Source organism: Porites lutea, chromosome 3, assembly GCF_958299795.1.
Source record: "Porites lutea chromosome 3, jaPorLute2.1, whole genome shotgun sequence".
Taxonomy (NCBI): domain Eukaryota; kingdom Metazoa; phylum Cnidaria; class Anthozoa; order Scleractinia; family Poritidae; genus Porites; species Porites lutea.
In genome coordinates, this window is record NC_133203.1 from 33853189 (window position 1) to 33860880 (window position 7692).

Sequence of the window (7692 nt, forward strand, 5' to 3'; positions counted from 1 at the left end):
TGCCAGCAACTTGCAATTTTCTGTCCCTTACCTCAATATTCTGGTCATGACTCGGTTCTGGTTCTTGTAGATAGCGTTCCCCCCCTTCTTGTTGAGAGGAGGCGATGGTAGTTTTTTAGTGGCCTAGAGTAAGTACTCGCACTCCCGTACCTGCCTTGGGACCTATCTGAATAGCCACCATTCCTAGATTTTTTGAAACTAGGCTTTTGACTCCTTTCTTTTCTTTAAAGTGGTACGATTGGTATCAGTCCTTTACCGCTTACCCAAATAGCTCAGTTTTAAGGGGATGGAGGGGGCACAAAGGTTGCAGTTGCTTGTGTGAAGCTCTGGTTTAAGAGCCCTTATCCGTCTGATCTGTAATTCTACATTAGCATTATCCATCAAGAGAACACCACGAATGAGTCTATTAACCATCTGATGCTTTGATATCAGGTGTGCTAATCAGGTCATTCATAACCTGCACAACAGCTGCTGTACCTTTGACAACAGTTAATTTTGTTAATTTTATTTTATATTCCAGTTTATGTTCTTCATACTATTACAATAATATGATTTTTTTGCTCTTAATATAACTTTATAGAGTTTGTCTCTTTCCCTCTTATTAACAGGTTTATTAAAAGGGAGTAAAGAAACTGAAAACGGTAATTTAGCAACTTGAAGTCATAGCGCTTCCATAGATGAATGTGAATATAGTGCTGACGTTTAGTGTTTAGCATTGTACACCCTTCTTGAATTAAAGCTTAATTTTTACTATCTCTTTTCTTTCCACGAACAGCTGGAGAAACTGGACAAACGTCGACAGTTGCAGACACAAAAAGGGGTAAGTTAACAACTTCATATTCCTTTCTCTTTTCAGTTATAGAGGTTGGATAGACAAGAATCACAAAAATGAAATTAGAAGTCTTTACTTGAAAAACCTCGATGCTTTAATTCCAAGGTTTATTTTATTGCAATTGTGTTCTTGTTGACAGAGAGAGAGAGAGGGTTGACCAGGATACAAACAATGGTAAGTTAACCAGCTATAGAGGCAAGCATATATTAGCAAAAATCTTACTGCATTCCTAGAATAAAACAATTTAAAAGCCCTTTAAATTTACATTCATCACTTTGCATGTGTTTTCTGAAACCCAGTGCAACTTAAGTGGTATTTTGATCTCTATATTTTCTTGCAAAACAAAGCCAACTGGACATGAAAGAAGTCCTCAGTAAGATTCTTTTACTGCTAACCTCAACGAGTTGAAATTGCATAGTGAAATATGAAAGAAGACGTGTCTTTTTCTCTCTTTTTGTCATCTCTATTAAGCTTAATATAATCAAACATAAATAATATTAAATAAATTATTCACATGTGCTTTACCTTTGGTTTCCTTAGAGAAAATCAAGAGATCCTACAAGAGGAGTAAGCTTTCTTTCCTTGATATGGTTCCTAAGCTGCCATTCAAGAAATTAGGCAACTAATTGACTCATGTGGCAGGACACAGATTGACGTTTACAGCTGATTCAATAAAGGTTGCTTTGGGCATTGGGAACCTATTGTTTGGCAGTCACTAAAGCAAATCATTGCCGGACTCATGAACGGGGAAAGAATGTGAGTGTGGTCCTGTTGAGATGTGCCTTATGAATATGACAAAAAACAGTGGACTTCTGTACCTTCTGTTGTTTAACATCTGAGGTATGCACCTGGTATGAAAGGGTTATTTCTGATCGGTAAATTAACTCTGGTTTCAGCCAGAGTTTCACAATTCTTTGGTTGAAGGTAGCATTTGACGACCTCATTTACCTTAGCCTCCTCAGCTTTTTCTTTCAACAACTTTTGGACAATAACAGCCAAGCTTTCATTTGATTTAACTCTAAACATTTCTGGTCTTTCGACTCCATGAAGTCAAAAGCTAAGAGAATTCCAGAGACTGTTTTCTATAGTAATATTCACTCAACTGATTTCACTTCCAAATTGGAACTTTTAACAGATTTTTCCAATCTATTTATTCCAAATCTTTTTTACATCAGAATCTGTCATTTCAAGATGTTGTAAATCCTAACTTGGTTTTGAATGTCACAACTAGACCCTCACAGGTGCAAGGAATCTTGAGCAATCTCGACATAAGTAAATCTCCTGGTGCAGATAATCTACCTGCCAGAATTGGCTCTTCTGTTTAATTCATCCTTGGGGTCTGGTGTAATGCCCCACTGTATGGAAATCTGCCAGTATCACTCCTGTGCGTAAGGGTGATAACAGGGAACTTGTAGAAAACTACAAATGCCAAAGGGAAACCCCACTCCCAGATGGCCGCAGAATGGTTGTACTGGCAAGAACATGTCGAGTGTGAAGCCTATCATCAAGCCATTACCACAGAAGAACGGGAACAGCATGATTTGATGGCCCACGCCTACCTGCAGTTGAGACTATGGACGCGCGGTTGAGACTATACAGAGAAGGTCTGGACCTTCTCCACCCAGAACAAGTCTTGTACATGGATACGGTCAGCTTGATCTACAAATGGTCTCCAGGTCTTCCAGAACTTCCCACTGGGCCTTTCCTGGGCAAGTTAAAAAAGGAATTGGATGACGAAGATGCCATTGTCCAGTTTGCCACAGCAGGCCCTAAAACCTATGGCTTTCACACCCACCTGGGGACCCTTGAATGCAAAGTCCGTGCGTTCAGGCTAAACATCCGCGGCCAGCAACAATTGAATTTAAACCTCCTCAAACAGAACGTCCTCGAGGAAATCCAGCGACCTCAAGACCAGCCAGTTAATTCTCTACTTGTTAATTTAAGCTCTCGCTTACTTTAAGATTAATTAGATCGCATACTACTTTATTGCTATTATTATTTATTTACTCATTCATTTATTTGTATACATAATCTTATAATGCAATTTCTTTTTTATTTAGACTGTACACAATAGGTGGACGTGAACGCGCGGTGGATGAAAGACTGAATGTTGCGCTAATTTATATAGGATGCGCTCCGTGCGGTGTATCAAAAAATTTCAACTTGCGTGAATTTACCTACGATGGTTCAAAAATTCCCACTTTATCGCAAACATGGTCAAGGAAGCAATTCTTGAAACCATCACTGATTTCCACGCAGTTCTCCCTGAAACGGAGTCCGCGTTCCCGTCCTTATGGAGTGCCAATCATATTAACAAATATCACCACTGCGAAATGTATAAACAAAGAAAGTACCAGTTTACCCGCGATTTTGATTTCACCAAGGCGTTTCTTCCTTTGACAGACCTCATGTTTCAGGATAGCTTAGACCACGAAATTGGTAAACAAGGATTCAACTTTCGTCATGGCGAATTCTATCTCCACAAGTTTAATGAAGCGCAGCTAGGATTGTTTTGAAGACCAAAGATTCAGACGCCGAGAAGAATTTAAAGTGGCTTCCCTTGTCTATGACGCGTGATATGCACACTATTAATTTGACTTTTAAATGCTTGAAAAGATCCCCTCCAATGTTTTTTAAAGATTATTTTAAGGTTTTTAGAATAGTCAACAACACGAGGGGAAATGGGCACAACTTGCTGCTCCCCAAAGTCAGAACTGAGAGGGCAAGGAAGTCTTTTTGTTTTAATGGATATAAACATTTTAATAATATTGCAAGTGAAATGAAGGATTCGAAGTCAGTTGACTCGTATTTTGGAATTATATAGATCAAAAGCCTTTTACTTACTTGTTAAGTTTTTGTATTAGTTTAGCTTTTAAATGCATTTTAATTGCTGTATTTAAGCTTTTTTAAACAATTTTTTAATCTTGTATTTTTAACTTTTAGTGTATTTTTAGTTACTGTAATTTGGGCTAGTTTTATATAGATATATATTTTTTATGTTATTTATTTCTTTATTTTTTCCAGGGCCCTCATTGATAGCAGCATTTTATGCTGAAGAGATAACCCTGGCTAAATAACATTTATTATTATTATTGTTATTATTATAATGTCGATCGAATCATTGGATACTCCACAGAAGCTGAACAGTTTACCAGACATATTCGTATTTTTATACCTATCGATCTACCAACGGCAATCAGTTTAACATCGTCACCGCATATCCATATTAAAGGAACAAACCATAAAAAAAAAACCAGCTCAAACTGGGTCCACTTTTTTATGCATCCCAAGTACTATTTCTGAATGAATGAATGAACAACTTTGTTAATGTGTCAAATCTTCTAGCCGGCCAGAGGAGGAGAGCCAAGATGAGAACTCTTCAAGAATTAGCCCTGCGAACAATATGCATTCATTGTAGACCTATTACTTGTTAGAGAAAACGATTGATGGTGTGGTGCATAAAAGAATGGGCAAAGCACAATATCTTTTAAGAGATACATTTAGCAAACTTCAAACATTATATAACAATCAGCCCATGCTAGAATATAACTGTGAACTAAGACGTGCTTTTTTTGCGCCACGCTATAGTCAAAGAATGTTTGATGTTTCTGACTTATAGGCATTCCCTGAATGAAGTGTTAGTCAGACATATTGGTCCTTCTACACATTGGATTTCTTCAATAGACTTTTCCTTCGGATCAATTAGGTTGTGTTCATGCATGCTAGCCGAAAAATTTACAGTCTGGAATTAACCATAGATGGACTAGTCCACATAAGAATGGGCAATCGTCCTTTAAGAAATAAACTTGACTGACTTGAAAAATTATATAAAAACAAACTGGCTTTGAAGTGTAATTGCTTTTTAAGACACACTTATAACGTTTTGGGTTTTTATTAATTCTAGTGGTGTATTAACCCAAATTGAAGAATCTGAAGTGTGCGATTTAACAGATTGGATTGAATTGAAAAGAGTTTATTGCTGACAACATTGCTTTCAAGTGAAATTTTTTGCACTTACCATGTGTGACAAGGTCACTTAAGTTCATTTTAAGCTTATTTTATTTCCAAATTATTTTCAACTATATTCATTATCCTAATGATTATTAATTTGTTGTTTACCTAAATATCTTTATTTCCTTATACACCTTATTGTTTACCACGTGTAGTTGTATTATTCCCACACATTTCTTATACCGAAATCCTGTTGTGTAGGAGTACTAAACACCTAGTTCCCTTAGGTAAATCCTGTATTAGTGGGCATTAAATTCACTCCCTAGCCTTATTTGGTTTTTAGTTATTTTCGATTTCCCTTCAAATCTATTATAAATTGGCAACCATTTGCTCAGTAAATTCAGTTGGTTCAGTTGGTTTATGTAAGTAGAGCAAGTCCTCAAGTCAAATACATTTTCAAGTTTCCCACGGATGTTTAGTTATCAATAACATTTGGTATGTTACATTATTTTCCTATTTGTTTATTACTTTAGTCCTTTTAGCTTAGTCTATTAGCTTTCTATTTCCCTAGTTTGTATCAATATTATTTTATAATTCAGCCGCATTTTCAATAGCTTTCTGTTTAGAATGTTTATCTCATTTGACCTTTAGTCTGGCACAGCATGTAATTTGCCTGTTAAACAGTCTGCTGTTGTTCTCACCAATAGTTACTGTATCATTGCTTACCTTTGGTTTCCAATCATTTTCTGTAATTGCTCCTTGTGTTCAATCCATTTTGTTCCAAATTATCCTCTTGTCATTACTTTTCGTGATTTAGTTTCATTGTACTAGTTATTAGCTTAGTCATGCTGTAATGTTATGCAAGACATGTAATCCGAATCCCCCGTTCTTGTCTATTTTGCACTTCATGTAATAGTTCTCAGATTATACTCAGCTTCTGGTTTGTTCACATTTTTAAGTCACTTTTATTGTTTCTTAAGTAATCTTACTGCCCTTTTTACATGCAATTTATTAGTGAGCATTGTGCAATCAGTTATCTAGTCTTATTATTGTTTCTAATATTTAGCTTGTAAATACTGTTTAGCTTATTGTAGTTTTTGTTTATTTTTGTATTTTAGTTTCTCGTTCCCGTTTTTTTCTTTGTTAAATAAACTCGTAAAACTTAAGCTCAAATCTGTTGTTCTTGCGTCGACCATTTTGGCTGTCTTACATTTTGGTGTCAGAAGTGGGATTTGAGCAAATCTCAAATAGAGAAAAAACGGGAACAAGCTAACAAATAGGATGACAGAAGCCCAGATAAAGGAACTTACTGACAAGTTGACTGCATTGGAGCAGCAACTACAGAACGAGAGTGGTGCCACTGCATCTGCCACTGTTTCAAGTTCCACAACCCCTTGTCCCATCACAGTTAAGGTGCCCCGTGAGCTCAAACTCCGGAAGTGTGCTGGTGGCCGTGACGATGGCATGCTGGAAGAGTGGATTGGGGATGCCACCTGGGCCATCGCTGGACAAACAGACGCTGATGCCGTGGACTTTCTGCTCTACCACCTGGACGGTGTAGCCAAGGAAGAGGTCCGCCTACGTCCAGCTGAGGAGAGAGCCAGCCCTGCCACAGCCTTCAAGGTCCTGCGAAACTGTTTCAGTGAAGGACTCACCAGCACCCAAGCCCTACGGAAGTTCTTCGAAAGAAGACAGAAGGACCGCGAATCAGTTCATGAGTTCTCCCATGCCTTGATGCTACTCCTAGCATGGGTGGAGCGCCTGGATGCAGCAGCGGTAACAGATGAGGACAAGCTCCTCAGAGACCAGTTCCTGGAGAACCTTGCAGACCCCCAGCTCCGAAGACATATAAAGCGCTGGGTCAGAGACCACCCCACCAAAACCTTTCAGGAGATCAGAGATGAGGTCCAGCGCTGGATTGACGAGGACGAACCCCCCCCCAAGAAAGGCTGTTGTGCGTGAGGTCACGACAGGACATCCCCCTCACGAGGTCACCTGTGATGAGGTGAAGGGAGCTGCGGACCTGCGGAAGGTGATTAGTGAGCTGGTAGGGGGACAGAAGATCCTGGCAGAGAACCTCCAAAAGCAACAGAAGATCCTGGCAGAGCAGATTCAATGTCAGCAGGCTGCTCTAGAGAGGCAGCAACAGGCCATCTCCCAGCTCTCCATGGGTAATCAACAATGGTGGCAGCCTGGATGCTTTGGCTGTGGGTCACGGACCCATCTCGGCAGAGACTGCCCAAGTAATAACAGACAGAACCAATGGGGTGGAGGCAGCAGGAACAGAGGATCTGAAAACAAGCAGCTGCCGGCGTTAAACGAGAAAGCTCCACGGCAGCGAGCCATGCCGTGGAGGGGAACAGTGGCTCAAACCCTCTACCTAATGATGACTGCATGCCAATACATATGGTTGGCGGTACCCCAACAATTCAAGCAAGACTTGGCGGTGTTGACGTGCTGTGTATGGTAGATTCAGGCTCCATGGTATCCTTTGTGACGGAACATTTCTATAAGAAGAAACTCCAGCCAACCTGCGGGCACATGAGGAAACATGGGCAGATGCTGACCCTTCGTGCTGCAAATGGGCTTGAGATTCCGTACCTGGGCTACCTGGAACTGACTGTAGCGGTTGATGGGGTGAAAGTACCCAGCTGTGGAGTAATGGTCCTAAAAGACACCCCAGCCACTACCAAGCAGAGAAGAGACATACCTGGACTCATTGGGACGAATGTTTTGGCGCAGATTCCGCAGTTTGGTGCCCTGCTCCAGCAACCCTTCCTCTGGTTTTGTTCGTGTCCCTGGAATGTACCCAGTCCTAGTCCCCTCAAATTCTGTAGCAAGTGTTGCTGTCACTGATCCAGCCTGTGGTCCCAATGCCTTAGTCGAGCCCCTCAGTGTGCCAGTACCAG